The sequence below is a fragment of the Dasypus novemcinctus genome, chromosome 19 (assembly GCF_030445035.2).
Source record: "Dasypus novemcinctus isolate mDasNov1 chromosome 19, mDasNov1.1.hap2, whole genome shotgun sequence".
Lineage (NCBI taxonomy): Eukaryota > Metazoa > Chordata > Mammalia > Cingulata > Dasypodidae > Dasypus > Dasypus novemcinctus.
Genome location: NC_080691.1, coordinates 80,587,268 through 80,604,508, shown reverse-complemented (window position 1 = coordinate 80,604,508; position 17,241 = coordinate 80,587,268). Strand labels below are relative to the sequence as shown.

The 17,241-nt window shown below is 47.5% G+C and overlaps 1 long non-coding RNA gene across 3 annotated transcripts; it reads right to left on the bottom strand.

The window, feature by feature from the left end:
* Positions 1–1,680: 1,680 nt before the first annotated feature.
* Positions 1,681–10,234, bottom strand: LOC139436998 (uncharacterized). 3 transcript variants are annotated; one of them, XR_011646564.1, is made up of 3 exons: positions 10,143–10,234; positions 3,515–7,480; positions 1,681–3,349 (listed from the first exon to the last, which is right to left on the bottom strand). It is a non-coding gene; the product is annotated as an uncharacterized lncRNA (long non-coding RNA). The 3 variants fall into 3 exon arrangements; XR_011646563.1 differs by having other exon boundaries at positions 1,681–7,480; XR_011646565.1 differs by having other exon boundaries at positions 1,681–7,214.
* Positions 10,235–17,241: the final 7,007 nt, after the last annotated feature.

Below are 17,241 nucleotides of genomic sequence, written 5' to 3'. Positions count from 1 at the left end.
ACGTGGCGAGTCTATGCTCAACTTCTCTAGGAATTGCAAACAGTCCTCCACTGTGGCTGCACCGTTCTGCATTCCCACCAGCTGTGAAGAAGCATTCCTCTCTCTCCACGTCCTCTCCAACACTTGTTCTCTGCCTTTTTAACAGTGCCCATTCTGATAGGTGTGAAATGATGTCTCATTGTCGTTTTCTCTAATCCAGCTTTTTTTTTTTAAGTTTATGAAACCATTTCCTTTTTTTTTTAAGATTTATTTTATTTATTTCTCCCCCACCCCCACTTCCCCCCTTGCCTGCGCTGTGTGTCCATTTGCTGTGTGTTCTTCTGTGTCTGCTCGTCTTCTCATTAGGCGGCTCCGGGAACCGATCCTGGCCCATTCTGGAGTGGGAGAGAGGCGCTCACTCTCTCACGCACCTCCTTCTCTGCTCCGGCTTCTCATTTTCTCTCCTCTGTGTCTCTCGTTGCGTTGTCTTGGTGCACCAGCTCTCAGCGTCGGCTGGCGCTCCGCAGGGCGGCTTTCCCGCGTGGGGAGGGATTCCCACGCAGGGCGGCAGTCCTGTGCGGGGCGGCATTCCCGCGTGGGCCAGCCCTCGGCGCGGGCCAGCTCGCACTCGCCAGGAGGCCCTGGGCATCGAACCCTGGACCTCCCATATGGCAGGCGGGAGCCCAGTTGGCCCAGCCCCATCCGCTTCCCTCTAATCCGGCCTTGAGGCTTCCTGACTCCCCGCGTTTGGGGTCGCGCAGCCCCCTGTCCTCCCCTGCCCCCTTCCCCGTCTCCCTTTGCTCCTCACCCCCGGCCTGACACCCGCTATGCGCCCTCCTGTGACCGGCTCTTCCCCCGCTCCGGCTCTGGGGACGGGCACGAGGGCTCGACCCGCACCTGCTCCTTCTGCCTTTGGGCCGTGACCCCTGACCCCAGCGGATTTCCCTCGGCCCCGGGAACAACTCCGACCTCACCTTCTCCTGGAGCTGCGAGGAGAGCCACCGCCTGCCCGACGCCTGCGTCTCCCAGCGCGGGAACACGCGTGCGGCTGGCGCTCTCCGGCCCGCGCCCTCGGCGTTGACCTTGACTTCCTTCCACCTTAGGTCGGTGCTGTGCTCCACCTGCAGGACGACGCGAAGACGACGGGCGCGCGTTTCCTTCTGCTCTCGCTTCTGCCCTCCGCTTCCGCAGCGGTGCCCGGCGGCCTGCCAGGCCCCGGCCTCGTGCCTTACCACCGGCCACCCGCAGGCCCCGCATTAGGGCCCAGTGGTGTCCGCATGGCCTTCTCTTCTTCAAAGCTTCCGTTCATCTGGATTAAGACCCACCCTGATGGAGGTGGCCACACCTCAGCTAAAAACAACACGGTGGCTGCTGGGGGTGGGAGTGCGAGGAAGAGATGTGATGTGGGGGCATTTTCAGGACTTGGAGTTGTCCTGGGTGGTGCTGCAGGGACAGTTACCAGACACTGTATGTCCTGCCATGGCCCACTGGGTGGACTGGGGGAGAGTGTGGGCTATGGTGTGGACCATTGGCCATGAGGTGCAGTGGTGCTCAGAGATGTGTTCACCAAGTGCAATGAATGTCTCATGATGATGGAGGAGGTTGTGGTTATGGGGGGAGGAGTGGGGTGAGGGGGGTGGGGGGTACATGGGGACCTCATATTTTTAAAATGTAATATTAAAAATAAATAAAGACAAAAAATTTAAATTATTAAATTCACCATATTAACAGAATGAAGGAAAAAAACGTTATCATCTCATAGATACAAAAATGAAAGAGCATTTGACACAATTTAACATCAAATCATGATCAAAAGTTCTAGCAAAATAAGACTAAAGGGTAACTTTCTCAATCAGATAATGGACAGCTAGTAAAAACCTATGCTAATTTGTTTAATGTTACAAGACTGAATGCTTTACTCCCAAGACTGAAAACAACAGCAAAAAATATCTTTTCTCACACTGATTTCAGCATTGTACTGGAGGTGTTATCCAGTGCAATATGGCAATAAAGATAGAGAATGTACAGGTTGAGAAAAAAATAAAATCGTGTTTATTCTCTGAAGGCATGATTGTACATGAAAAAATTCTTGAAAAGGTACCAAAAGGAAAAAACCTACTAGCAACAATAAGTAAATTTAATAAGGTAACAGGGCACAAAATTAAAAAAATAAAAAATAAAAAAAACATTTTCTGGGAAGCAGACTTGGCCCAGTGGTTAGGGCGTCCGCCCACCACATGGGAGGTCCGCGGTTCAAACCCCGGGCCTCCTTGACCCGTGTGGAGCTGGCCCATGCGCAGTGCTGATGCGCGCAAGGAGTGCCCTGCCACGCAGGGGTGTCCCCCGCATAGGGGAGCCCCACGCGCAGGGAGCGTGCCTCGTAAGGAGAGCCGCTCAGTGCGAAAGAAAGTGCAGCCTGCCCAGGAATGGTGCCGCACACATGGAGAGCTGATGTAGCAAGATGACACAACAAAGAAACACAGATTCCCGGTACTGCTGATAAGGACAGACGTGGTCACAGAAGAACACACAGTGAATGGACACAGAGAGCAGACAATTGGGGGGGGGAATAAATAAAAAAATAAATCTTTAAAAAAATAGATAACACCTTCTTGGGAGCAGAGGAGGCTCGAGCAGTTGGGTGCCCGCCTCCCACATGGGAGGTCCCGGGTTCGGTTCCTGGTGTCTCCCAAAAAAGCAAGGACAAACGGCAAGCAAGACAAATGAAAAGCCAACTCAGGGAAAGCCAAGGTGGCTCAGTGGTTGAGCACGAGCTTCCCAAATACGAGGTCCCGGGTTCGAGCCCCGCCCCCAGGAGCCTCAAAAGTAAAATAAAATAAAATAAAACAAATAACATCTTCGAAATGTCCTGTTTACAACGGTGTCCCCTCAGGGATGCGGATTAGGATGAGGGACGTGGCTTGCTGGGGGCCACCGTCTGACCACCGAATGAAGAAAGTCTAAAATAAGCCCCGACAAGGCATCTATTCCAAACGTCTTCATTTCACCGGCGAGGGACCAGCCCAGGGGAAGTCAGGCTGCGGCCTCAGCCCCGGCTGGCTGGACTCCCCACCCAGTGCTCTGTCCACTTGGCACCCCGCCGGCCTCGCACACCAGAGCAGAGGCGGCCCCCCACCATCTGGAACGTCCCCCAGGGGCTCTTCCATCCTGCAGGTGGGACGCTGGGAGGGAAAGCCGCCGTTCCTGGGTGTAGACAAGCCCCAGCCGGTTTCAGGAGGAACCCCGAGGCGATTCGCACTGGCAAGCGGGGGGCGCTATGAAGTCAGTTCCCCAAAGGTCCGGTGGGAACAAGGTGCTATTTCCTTGAGGAGTTCTGTCAAGTGCTGGCTCCAGCTATGACCTAAATTCACTGAACAAGAACGAATCAGATTTGAAAAACATGGTGATGCCACCAGCGTCCCCCAGGCTGTGGGACACGGTGAAGCCTGGTTGAGCGGTGGACTGTGGTTAATAGTACTAGTTCAAGAATGTTCTGGGAAGCGGATGTGGCTCAAGGGCTAGAGCTCCCGCCTACCATGTGGGAGGACCCGGGTTCGATCCCCGGGGCCTCCTGGTGAAAAAGAAGAAGAGAAAGCGTGCTGGGGTGAGTCACACAGCACGACGATGATGCATCACAGGAGAGACAAGGGAAGAGTCAAGATGAAGCGCAGCAGAGACCAGGAGCTGAGGTGGCGCAGCTGACAGGGAGCCTCTCTCCACACCAGAGGTCCCCAGGATCGAATCCCAGTGAATCCTGGAGGAGAGAAATGAGAAGAGAAGGCAACAGAGACAGCGAAAACAGCAGGGCGGGAGGAGGGGAAGGGGGAAAATAAATAAATAAATCTTTTAAAGAATTTTTAAAAAATAAAAGCCATTCATTATACATTTTGGATAGATTGTGTGATAGGGGAATATATCTCAATAAAACTGCGTTTAAAATACAAGATTCCTCTAAGGACTGAACATCTGCCTGGCGGACAAAAGAAAACACTGTCACGTCCAGCCTCCAAGAGAGCCTGGAGGTCAGTCAACGCTCAGGACTTCCAGAAAGGTCTCAGGGTCTTTCTGGGGAAGGAGCCCAGCCTTCCCTGCCCTCCTCCCCTCGTGGACGTGGCCTCCCCCTGCCGTCCCACGTGCCCCCTGTCCCTCCAGGCTCTGCCTCCCTCTCCACGTGGCCCCCTGTCCTCTCTGCATCCGTCTGTCCCTCCTCTCTCTGTCCCACGGGGACACCCCTGCAGCAGTTTGATATGGTGGATGGAGCCCAAAAATGTTTGTAGGCTGGTCTGTACCTGGGCGTGACTAAGTTACGATTAGGGCTTTGATTGGGCCACCTAATTAGGGCATTTTGTCCCCACCCCTTGGTAGGTGGCGATTCACAGGTAAAAGACACGGCAAAGGAATTTTGTTTGTTTGTTTTTTATCCACCCCCCCCCCCCGTCCTTGTAGCTTGCTTGTTGTCTGCTCTCTGTGTCTATTCGCTGTGTGCTCTTCTGTGTCTGTGTTTATTTTATTTTATATTTTACATTTATTCCCCTGCCTGGCGGCTTGTTTGTGGTCTGCTCTCTGTGTCCATCCCCTGTCGGAGTCTTAGTCGGTGACCTGAGGGTATCGGGAATGAAAGACAAAGAAAGATTGGGTTCAGGGGATCTGAGAGCATTGGTTTCTCAAGCTCATCAGACAACTTATTGAGTCGAGGAGCTAGTATATATACCCCTAGCATACGTGACATTCAGCACAAAATCAAGTTACCTATTACCCTTACCTCATTCTATATTAACTAGTGATTGAGGAACACCAACAAACTGTACTGGAACTATTATTATAAAAATCAGTAACTATACTCACAAATCCTGTTACCCAAGTTGTTCTGTTCTAGGTATTGTTCTGCCTGCAGGTGTGCTGACCCAGCCAAGACCGTGCTCTGCACCGATAATCATAAGGGACAGCTTGACTCAGTGGTCAAGGAAGTAACTTGCTTCCATGGAAACAACATGCCTTTGTTTCCCACATTTCCCCCTTTTTGTCTTAGTCAGGGTGACTGTGCCTGTCTTAGGTTGCCCCCCAGGGGGTCTTACCCGTCATTGACTACCAGCCAAGCGCACTGACTTCGGGGTACTATTGTAGAGTTTTAGCAAGTACTATGTTGTTTGCTTGCCCCATGGTGTCCACACGGTGCAATCTCTGGCAAACACCTTTTCCCAGGCAAGCGACAACCATGAGCACCAGGATTAATACACATATCCCTATTCCTAAGGCAGATAAGAAATGCTGAGACTTCCACCAATCAACAGGGTTAAACTTATTCAAATGTGAAATCAAATCATTAAAGATGTCCTTATCACTACGTATATCTGATTATGAGACATTTCTAAAATCTTTTTCTGCAATTCCTCAATTTCTAATGACATATTTCCTTTGTGTCCTAACAAATGATTTCTGATCTTATTCCATTGAAACATAGAAATGTTATAATCCAAAGGAGTAATACAAAAATTACTTTCATTCCAATCATATTTCAATCCTCTTAACAAATTCAAATTATAAACTTGGTCTCCTAAGTGTAAAACAGCAGATTCCAAATCCCTAACTCTGTCATTAAGTCCTTCATCAATGTGCTCCTGACTATGCCATAAGTCACTTGCATTCTTGTGCCAATCATGCACGTATTGCTGTGTCTGCACCGTCTCATGCAATGCAACAGAAGCAGTGGCAGCAGCAGTGATGACACCAATGAGGCCAAGAATGCCAGCTATGAGAAGTCCCAAAAATCTCTTAGATCGTTTCAACAGTCCTTGAGCCAGGTGGAAAAGAAGATGACTCTCAGGAGATGACTGCCACATCCGATCCATTTTCACCGGGATCCACACTCCTCGTCTTCGGCGAGCCATGGTGGTAATATCTCCATTCTGTAAAATATTCTCAGACAAGCAAGTATACAAAGCCCCATTCTTATAGAACAAAGCATTTTCAGTAATGGTAGCCTTCCCTACCACAAACACATATGGATCTCTGACACATGATTGAAAATGATGAATTTGATCTAATTGTAAATATTGTCCATCCATACTTTTATTACCTTTCCATTCAGAAGTAGATGCCACTCCTAAGAAGACTTTCCATATTTGTTTTTGATCATGAACTCCAGTGCTATTGCACCATGGAAGAGGAACCCATTTCCCTATATTTTTCCAATCACTATTATTTTTAGTAAAAATTATTTTTTCATCAAGAAACAAAGATTCATGGAAAGGATATTGTACATTACTAACTTGTTGTCCCTTGCTATTTAAACCATACTAAATAAATCTGCCCTTATATTTGTTGGGATTCCCCATAGGGGCACTTTCCCAACTATTCCATTGGAATCATTAAAAATGACAGATCCTCTTCCCATATGGCATTCATACCATCTTTGCATATCACCAGCATTCTTCTTAGGACAACTATAACTTGGATATTTATATTCTTGGTATTGATAGGATGGGAATTAAGTTGCCAAAGATTTAGTATTATTATGGCTAAAATTGATCATAGTTCTATTTTTCACAGCCATACATGGTGGGCGATTGCCAATGCAAAGAGGTTGGAAATCAAATGGAAGAAGGAGATTATAAATCCTTTGTCCTTCTTCTTGTGACTTAAGTGGTAGTCTGTCATCCACGGGTCCAGGAAATATATGAGTTTTATTCAAATAAACAGGAAAAGGAGGATCTTTCTAGGTTAACACTCTAAGTAACCTTAGGGATTGTAAGGGATATAAACCCAATATGTGTAATTACCATCGCCAGTTTCACTCACTATCAGTAGGATCCACATGTGTAGAAGCCTCCACTTCTTCAGTCCTAGGTTTAATCCTTTTTGCCAGAAGCCAGATTTCTTCTCCATTTTCTGAAATGATAAGAGCATAACCTCGCCCCCATACTTTAACCCTGCCTTTTTTCCATTCATTACTTAAAACATCTTTCCAAAATACTGGTTGATTCTCAGATTCTGCAATTTCTGTGGATGTTTGAGAATGTCCAAAATGACATTCACCCCGTGTCATAGAATCATAAACGTTAAGAAAATTTAAGGTAAATAAAGCTTTAGCCAATTGATCTTTAGGTGATATCATACCATCATCTCCCCCTTTTTGTTTTAAAAGCATAGTCTTGAGAGTATGATGGCATTTTTCAACAATAGCTTGACCTGTAGGATTATGGGGAATGCCGGTGACATGTTCAATAGCATATTTCCTACAAAAGGAAGCAAAGGATTTACTAACGTAAGAGGGTCCATTATCAGTTTTAATTTTTAGAGGGCATCCCATCACAGCAAAAGCAGAGCAGAGATGTGAACGAACATGATGAAACCATTCTCCACTTTGAGCAGTAGCCCACATGAAATGAGAATAAGTGTCAACACAAACATGAACATATTGTAGCTTACCAAAGGATGGAATGTGAGTAACATCCATCTGCCTTAATTGATTAGGAGTCAGGCCTCTGGGATTAGTTCCAGCCTGAAAAGGCACTGCTGTCAGTGGTCCACAGGTAGGACAAGTACGAATAATTTCCTGCACTTGTAGTCTTGTTAGCTTTTGATATTTATTTTGCAGGCCTTTAGCATTAATGTGAGTTAAAGCATGGTAATCACAAGCACTTTGTAAACACCCCACTAATAAATCAGCTCGAGCTTTACTTGCTGTCATAGGACCAGGCAAAGAGGTATGAGAACGTATATGTGTAATGTAAATAGGATGCTGTCGTAATCTAATCAGATGTTGCAAATCAGCAAAAAGTTGAGATAATTCATAGTAACAAAGATATGAGCCGTTTCAATATGCTTAACAGTAAGGCATACATATTCAGAATCAGAGACAATATTCAAAGGTTTCTTAAATATTGTTAACACCTTAATGATGGCAGCAAGTTCAGTACGCTGAGCAGACGTGAATGGAGTCTGCCAAGCCTGTTCTTTTCGAGAAGTAACGTATGCTGCTTTTTTATTACTATCACTATAGTAAATACTGTACAGGATGGTTGGGCTATGCACACAGCCTTGAAAAGCACCGCAGGAGTTTATTGTTGCGTTTTTTACAGATAGAGGAATGCAGCTGGCTTGATTTGTCTAAGAAGACACTAAAGAAAGTCTTAGCAAGTTTTAAAACAGTGATAGCAACACAGCTGGATATTAACTTTTTGCAACAAACTAGCAGTGTTTGGGATTGCTGCATAAAGATTTATTTTTATTTATTTATTTCCCCTCCCCTCCCCCGGTTGTCTGTTTTCTGTGTCTTTTTGCTGCGTCTTGTTTCTTGTTTCTTTGTCCGCTTCTGTTGTCGGCAGCGGCACGGGAAGTGTGGGCGGCGCCATTCCTGGGCAGGCTGCTCCCTCCTTCGCGCTGGGCGGCTCTCCTTATGGGTGCACTCCTTGCGCGTGGGGCTCCCCTATGTGGGGGACACCCTGCGTGTCGCGGCACTCCTTGCGCGCATCAGCACTGCGCATGGGCCAGCTCCACACGGGTCAAGGAGGCCCGGGGCTTGAACCGCGGGCCTCCCATGTGGTAGACTGACGCCCTAACCACTGGGCCAAAGTCCGTTTCCCTGACACACACTCTTATAATAATTAAAACCATAACTAACTACATTGTACTTTTCTTTTTAATATTATACTGAAATATTGGTAACTTTGTACACTTTTAAGCATTTATAGAAACCTTTTACTCATACAACCTTAATCAACAGAGGGTTAAAGAAAGAAAAAACTTGTTAATTTTATAACACTTTAAAACACCTTTTATTTAACTTATAAATTTTCTTTCAAGGTAAAAGAACATATTTTTTATACTTAGTTTGGAATGAAAGGCTACTTTTCAGGATTTGATTTTGAGAAAGCAGTTTTGAACATTATGTTCCTTTAAAAGAGATAAAACTTTTCCTTCTTGGGACACCGAGGAAATGATGAGGTTAAAGCACAAGAAGCTATTTTGATAAAACAGACTTTCTTTGTATACTGATTATTGAGGATAAAAACTTTTACCAAAACAGATCAGTGATTTGAGAAGCTTTGAGAAAGAACAAAATTTTAACTTTGCATTAGTATACTACTTGATATTAAAGCTTTTAAAATTTTATAGATAGACCCATCAAATTTTATTTAACTTTAATTATAAAAATTTCTTTTCTATGAACCTTCTACACTTTCAGTATTCACTCAGGTTTTGTTCCTTATTTTACTCTTTCTGAATAACCAATCATTTTATCTTAGAACAAAATCATTTCCTGTTTCCTTAATAATATAAACACATTTCATATAGCTATTAAGTTATTAAGTAAACTTCTTATAACATAATACCGTCAACACTTAACAAGCTTGTTAAAATAATAAACTTTTCTTTACTTTAAATACTTAGTAGCATGCAATATCAGAAACAGTTTCCTAGAAGCAAGTTGTCAAAGGAGGCTGGCTGCAGCCAAGCTTTTCTGTTATAAAATTACCTTTTATTATTATTATTATTAATTCAGGTTTGTTTAATAATGACCTTTTGGAATTAGCCACTTAAACACTTTAATTTAAACAATGCTTCATAAGACTTTTTATAATTATTTATAACCATATAGACTATAATTATATTACTTTAAGACAAATTTTACTTTTACAGAACACTTTTTTTTTTTTTACTTAAAGTTACCACAATACTTTCTACAACTTGCCACATGCATTTAAGTTCCAAGAGTTTATGAAAATTAGCCATCCTACTTTAGGGCAAAACACACTTTTTTGCAAAAACTTATTAAATTTCAATTAGCATTCTCACAAACTTTTAACCTTTTTAATATTCATTTAAGTTTTACATCCTTCATATTATCCCGTGAAGAAAAATAAGCTATTCATTTCAATCTAGGCAAGAACAACTTTTATTAAAAGACTTATAGTAATTTTGTTAATCAAGACTCACAATTTTTATCATTGTAGAGATCTTATTAACATTTAAACTTACGTGTTAATATAAGCACTTATTTAATTTTTGGCCATTTGAATAGAGCTCTTTTATAAATTTTTATTAATTTATATTACTATCCAGAGGTATCAAAATATACACTGACATTGAATGAACAAGCACAGAACAATCACAACACAGTAACAGAAACATACAGTTTACAATTAACTCATAATTCTTACTTTCTTGGTATAGCTGCTTTTAAGCTCTCCATTATATCACATTTTAAATATCACTTCTTAAGATTTCTTCTGGAATCCATGTTGCCTGTAACATGCAATCCATGTTGCCCTGTAACATGCAAGCTTGTGGCTTGGAAACATTTTTTATTAATTATCAGCAATCAGTAAGATAACTTGAGACAGACTGTTAACACACATTTTTGGATTATTACTCTGTAAGGACTATACTGAGACTTGAAGTTCAGGAGTAAACTATTGATTTAAAACTGAAAATTCCTTTTTAAACCTTGATAAAAATTTTTGTACTAATTTTATTATCTTGGGTTAAATAAGCCCAATTAGAATTAGCATGGAAATAAAACAGGACACCAATGTTGCCCATGTTTTTTCTCTTTTTCCAGTGGCTTAACTCTATTAACCCCCACTAGCCCACTGCATTGTCATGTAGACAGCAGGGGGTTTGCAGAGTTGCTGCCAGAATAGTTTTCCTTATCTTAGTTAACACTTTAACAGAGAGTTTTCTTAACAAGCCTGATTTCACTAACAAGGACTTTATTTAGTATCTTTGCCCGTTTTAAATCTTTCAATAGTTTTAAAGTGTTTGGCTCAGGATGAAACTTGACACCCCCTTGCAGATTCTTTGTATCTGATGGTATCCCATGTAATGTTACCGGGAAGGCAGATAATAATTGTTTAACATAAGGCAAAGCATCGGCAAACATCTGAAAACATTTCTAATTTAGGCTTAGTAACAGAAGGCAATTCAGTAGGTGCAGAGGGTTGTACTGGATACACAGAAGGTATTTCATTAGGACACTTCACTGAGCTTTTATTGATGAAAGGGTTAATATCAGGATGAGGAAAAAAAAAAACCCGCGATGGTTCCCATTTGCCTCAACCTCCTGTTCTTGTTCCAATTTACTATCTTTCATTTCAAATTTACTTATGAACTTAGAAAATATAGTAATTTCATCTTTCTCTCCTTCTTCAGACAGTAAAGGATCTAAGGCGGCAGCAATTTGCTGGCACAAAGCCCACACAGATAAAGGAATGGATTCCCCTCTTTGATATACTCTTCGTAAAGCTTTCATTACACATTTCCACTGTTTCAAATTTAAAACATTATGCTCCTGAGGCTGAAACCAGTAACAATGTTTCTGAATTAAGGCAAAAAGCTCAAGTAAATCTGCTGTTTTTATTGTGACACCAACCGTATGTAAAAGCAATTTTAAAACTTGTGAATATTCTTCCAAGCGTCCTGGCTGATTACCCATACCCTGATGCTAGCGGAAAGCAAAGCTTAGTAATATGAAGCAGCAATCTACCCGGGTTAATTAATTTTCGACGCTCCTTACCTTAAAAGAGGCTTTTCAGCTTTCCGCGTTCCCGATCCAGAGGTGGAAGGGTCCTACGCTGCCGTGTCTTGATGAATCCTCTGCCTCGAGCCCCTCGTCTGGGCGCCACCTGTTGGAGTCTTGGTCGGTGGACCCGAGGTATCGGGAATGAAAGACAAAGAAAGATTGGGTTCAGGGGGATCTGAGAGCATTGATCTCTCAAGCTCATCAGACAACTTTATTGAGTCGAGGGGCTAGTATATGTACCCCTAACATACGTGACATTCAGCATAAAATCAAGTTAACTATTACCCTTACCTCCATTCTATATTAACTAGTGATTGATGAACACCAACAAAACTGTACTGGAACTATTATTATTAAAATCAGTAACTATACTCATAAATCTTATTACTCAGGCCGTTCTGTTCTATATGTTATTATTCTGCCTGCAGGTGTGTTTTCCCTGCCAAGATTGTGATCCACACCGATAATCACAAGGGACAGCTTGACTCAGTGGTCAAGGAGGTAACTTGCTTCCATGGAAACAACATGCCTTTGTTTCCCACAATCCCCTGGCGCACTCTTCTGTGTTTTTACTTGTCTCCCTTTTTGTTGCGTCACCTTGCTGAGTCAGCTCTCTGCGTTGTTTGTGGACCGGGTGGCACTCTGTGGGCACTTGTGGGCCGGTGGCTCTCCACGGCGTGGGGCGAGCCCTGCCTTCACAAGGAGGCCCCGGGACGCGAACCCAGGGCCTCCCATGTGGTAGGCGGGAGCCCAACTGCTTGAGCCACAGCCGCTTCCTTGAGTTGGGAGTTTTTGATGTTGGAGTTTCAATGCTGGAGTTTATGAGCTGGAGCCCTGGAAGTAAACACACAGAAGAGCTTGGCTACGAAAGAGAAAACAAGTTGTTTGCCTGATCGTCTACAGCTGTCCTTGTGGAGAAAACAGAGAAGCTGAGGTTGGAGAGAAATGAGCCCTGAGAAGAGAAGAACCCAGGAAGCCTGAACCCTGGCAGACGTCAGCATTTGTCTTGTTCCAACTCGTGGTGACAGACTTTAGTGCAGGAAGTACCTGATGCTTATGGGCCTGGTGACTGTGAGCTCCCACCCCAAATAAATACCGTGTATAAAAGCCAACATGGGAAGCGGATGTGGCTCAAATGATAGAGCATCCACCTACCACATGGGAGGTCCGCGGTTCAAACCCCCGGCCTCCTTGACCCGTGTGCAGCTGGCCCATGCGCAGTGCTGATGCGCCGCAAGGAGTGCCCTGCCACGCAGGGGTGTCCCCCCGCGTAGGGGAGCCCCATGAGCAAGGAGTGCACCCGTAAGGAGAGCCGCCCAGCGCGATAGAAAGCGCAGCCTGCCCCAGGAATGGTGCTGCACACACGGGGAGCTGATGCAGCAAGATGAAGCGACTAAAAGAAACACAGATTCCCCGGTGCCACCGGACAATGCAAGTGGACACAGAAGAACACACAGCGAATGGACACAGAGAGCAGACAGCCGGGGGAAGGGGAGAGAAATCAATCAATAAACAGCTCTTTTTTAAAAAGCCAGCGGGGCTCCTGGCGTTTTGCCAGCGGCCCCCGGGGCGGGCTGACTCGCGCACACCGGCTCGCGGGCTCCTCCACCCGCGCTCAGCCCCCTTCCCACGGCCAAGACCCGCCAAGGGCCGCGCTGAGGTCTCGGCGTGAGCGGGCCCCGCGGCTGCCTTTGGTTTGTTTTTTTCTGGGGGTGGAGGGTGTGGAGAGGGCTTTCTGATTTAGCAACGGGAAACGCTGGTGACAGGCGGCGCGTGCGTTCCGCAGGCCCCGCTCTCCGTGGCCCCTGCGGGGGCGGCTGCGGCTCCGGGCCCGGCGCGCGTGGGGGAGGCCCCCCGCAGCGCCTCGGGGTCGGGCGCCTGTTCCCGCGGCTGCGCGGGCCGCTGCGGGTGCTGCGGGTGCTCCCTGCTGGCGGTGCTGGGAGCCACGTCCGCGGAGCCCCCTCCCCAGCCCGCCCGTCCTGTTGTCCAGGCCCTTCCTGGTCTGTTCCCTGGCGGGGGGGTGGGGGGGGTGGGGGGGGTGTTGCTGTTTTCTTAAGGATTTATTTTATTTATTTTCTCTCCCTTTCCCCCGTTGTCTGCTCTCTGTGTCCACCCACTGTGTGTTTCTTCTGTGTCCGCTTGCATTCTTGTCAGCGGCACGGGAATCTGTGTCTCCTTTTGCTGCGTCATCTTGTGTCAGCTCTCCATGTGTGCAGCACCATTCCTAGGCAGGCTGCACTTTCCTTTCGCGCTGGGGCGGCTCTCCTTAGGGGGCGCACTCCTTGCCCATGGGGCCCCCCTACACGGGGGACACCCCTGTGTGGCCACGGCACTCCTTGCGCGCATCAGCACTGCGCATGGGCCAGCTCCACACGGGTCAAGGAGGCCCGGGGGCTTGAACCGCGGGCCCTCCCATGTGGTAGACGGACCGCCCTAAACCACTGGGCCAAGTCGGCTTCCCGGCACACAGGGATTTCTAAGAGGAGGTGCTCCTCGCAGGCCTGAGCGGGCAGCACCAGGCTCTGAGGTCCCCGGCTGCTGCCTGCCCTTCTCGCTCCGTCCAGCCTGACCAGGTCGCACGTCTGTGCATTACTGTTTTCTGCACAGAGCCAGTGCAGCACCGCTGGCTCAAGAGTGGCCGGCTCGAGGAGGCTTAAGAAGAGCAGCGGGTCCATCCTGGCCAGGGTGTCAACGGGCATGGACATGTCTTCTTCAGAAACGCCATCACCCCTCTCAGTTGGAAGTGGAGCGGCCATCCCCATCCCAGAATCCTCAAGATGGAAGGATGAATGCACATGGCGGGGGAAGCAACTATGGGCCAAAGTGGACTTAGGGTCATCCTAGCAATGGAAGAAACTGTACCACGGGTGTAAGGGCAGCGGCCGCCAGAGGTTCTGAGGGGAGGGAGAGGGAAGAGTAGGTGGAACGTGGAGTGTTTTGTGGGCATTGGAATTGTCCTGCCTGACACTGCAATGACAGATACAGGCCATTATACTTTTTGCCAAAACTTATAAAATCGTGCCACGCGAAGTGTAAACCGTAATGCAAACTACAGACCATAGTTAGCGGCAGTGCTTCAATATGTGCTCATCGATTGTGACAAATGCCCCACACTAATGAACGTTGTTGTTGGGGAAAGTGGGGGAGGGAGAATGAAATGGGAATCCCCTATATTTTCCGTCTTCCCCCACACCCTGCTGTTTTGCTGCCCGTGTCTGTTAGAAAGAAATCTGCACCTATAAGTAAACAAAAGCTCACCTGATTGTGGAGGAGAAAAGAATTTTATTAAGGATCTTGCAAGAACAGGCCCAGTGACCTGGACAAAATGACCAGCATGCCAAACAACAAGGAACAGTGATATTTATCCCCTAACAGGCGGGTCCCGCCCCTGTTCCCCTTTGATTGGGTACTTCAGGGGTTGCAGCCTATCGGAGGGATCTAACTAACTTTCCCCGTTCAGCTCTGATTCCAGGCTCTCCCGCTCTCGGCACTCCTGCAGGCTGAGAAGACTCAGTGCTGCTCTCACTCCTGGCCCCGCCCCCAGCTCTCGCCATTGGCCCTCCCTGCTCTAGCCCCACCCCCAGCACTCACCATTGGCCCTCCCTGCTCTAGCCCCGCCCCCAGCTCTCGCCATTGGCCCTCCCTGCTCTAGCCCTGCCCCCAGCACTCGCCATTGGCCCTCCCTGCTCTAGCCCCGCCCCCAGCACTCACCATTGGCCCTCCCTGCTCTAGCCCCGCCCCCAGCACTCACCATTGGCTCTCCCTGCTCTAGCCCCACCCCAGCACTCACCATTGGCCCTCCCTGCTCTAGCCCCACCCCCAGCACTTGCCATTGGCCCTCCCTGCTCTAGCCCCGCCCCCAGCACTCACCATTGGCCCCCCTCATTTTGGCGCCACTTTTCAAATTCCTGGCGCACCAAAGCTGCTGGAACTCCTGCCCTCCCTCCCCCAACAGCAGAGCCGGTTCCAGCTTCCCTTTGTGAAAATTAAATTTGACCCTTTCCCACAGTGTCCATTCGCTGTGTGATATTCTGGGTTCTTTTTTTTTTTAAGATTTATTTATTTCTCTCCCCGCCCCCCCCCCCCCCCCCCCCCCCCCCCCCGTTGTCTGCTCTCTGTGTCCATTCGCTGTGTGTTCTTCTGTGACCGCTTCTATCCTTATCAGCAGCACGGGAATCTGTGTCTCTTTCTGTTGCATCATCTTGTGTGACAGCTCTCCGTGTGTGCAGTGCCACTCCTGGGCAGGCTGCACTTTCGTGCTGGGCGGCTCTCCTTATGGGTGCACTCCTTGCGCGTGGGGCTCCCCTACATGGGAGACACCCTTGCGTGGCAGGGCACTCCTTGCGCGCATCAGCGCTGCGCATGGCCAGCTCCACATGGGTCAGGAGGCCCGGGGTTTGAACCGCGGACCTCCCATGTGGTAGACGGACGCCCTATCTGTTGAACCAAATCTGCTTCCCATCCCCTATGTTTTCAATGTAATGTTTATGTAATCCTAAACTTCTTTAAAAATAAAATAATTAAATTAAATTAAAAAATAAAAAATAAAATATAAAATAATGAAATAATAAAATAAAATAAAATGAAATAATAAAATAAAATGGAATAAAATAGAATATAATGAAATAATAAAATAAATAAAATAGAATAAAATAAATAAATACAATAAATGCAATCACCCGCTCCGTCTTCTCCGTCGAGCTGGCCGAGGAACTTGCTGCACCAGCCGGGAGCAGGGGGCTGCGAGGAGGCTCGAGGGCCCGCAAGCTGCCGAGAGGGTCCAGCGCAGGCTCATGCCCTCCTCCCTGTCACCCTGTCACGGGCCTGCGGCCCCTCGGCGGGCAGCAGCTGCCGGGCAGGGGTAGGATCTGAGGCCCTTCTCTCCCGCACCCGGGGCCTGGGTGACCAGGCTGGCGGGCCCCCTGCACGCACAGCCGCCCGCCCAGGAAGTCCGGCAGCTTCCGGAGGCCGCGCGGGCCTGGAGGAGGCCACCTTCCTCCGTCAGCGGGCGCGGCTTCTCGCCAAGGAGGTGGTGTCCGAATCTAAGTCCCAAGTCTCAGGGTGGCTCACAGACTCCCGGGGACAGGTCTCATGTTTGTGGGCGGTTTTGCCTGGGGTAGACGTAGCCTGGAGAAAAGTGTTTTCCATTCCATGGAAGATTTCTGTATGATCTCTTTGCCTGGGGCACCCGCTGGAGGCATCGTGGCATCTCCGTGGAGGCCAGGTGGAGACAAACCGCAGCCGCCCTAAAATGGAGGTAGCGTCCACATATCACTTTTGGGGGGATGCAACTCAACCCCTAACATCAGGCCTGGGTCGAATGCCCAGCATGAGGGAAGCAGTTGTGGCTCAAGCAGTTGGGCACCCGCCTACCATAAGGAACATCCTGGGTTTGGTTCCTGGTGCCTCCTAGAGAAGATGAGCAAGACAACGAGCTGACGCAACAGCATGGAATGGCAACAAGATTCAACAAGATGACACAACGAGATGACACAACGAAGAGATACAATGAGGACAACACAATGAGAGACACAACAAGCCGGAAAGGAGCTGGATCAAGCCATTGGGCGCCTCCATCCCACATGGGAGGTCCCAGGTTAGGCTTCTAAAAAGAAGATGAGCACACAACAAATGGACACAGAGAGCAGACAACGAGAGGAATCAATGGGGGTAGAATAAATAAATAAAATAAACCTTACCAAAAAAAAAAGCCCAATATGATATACGAGGGCAGCTGG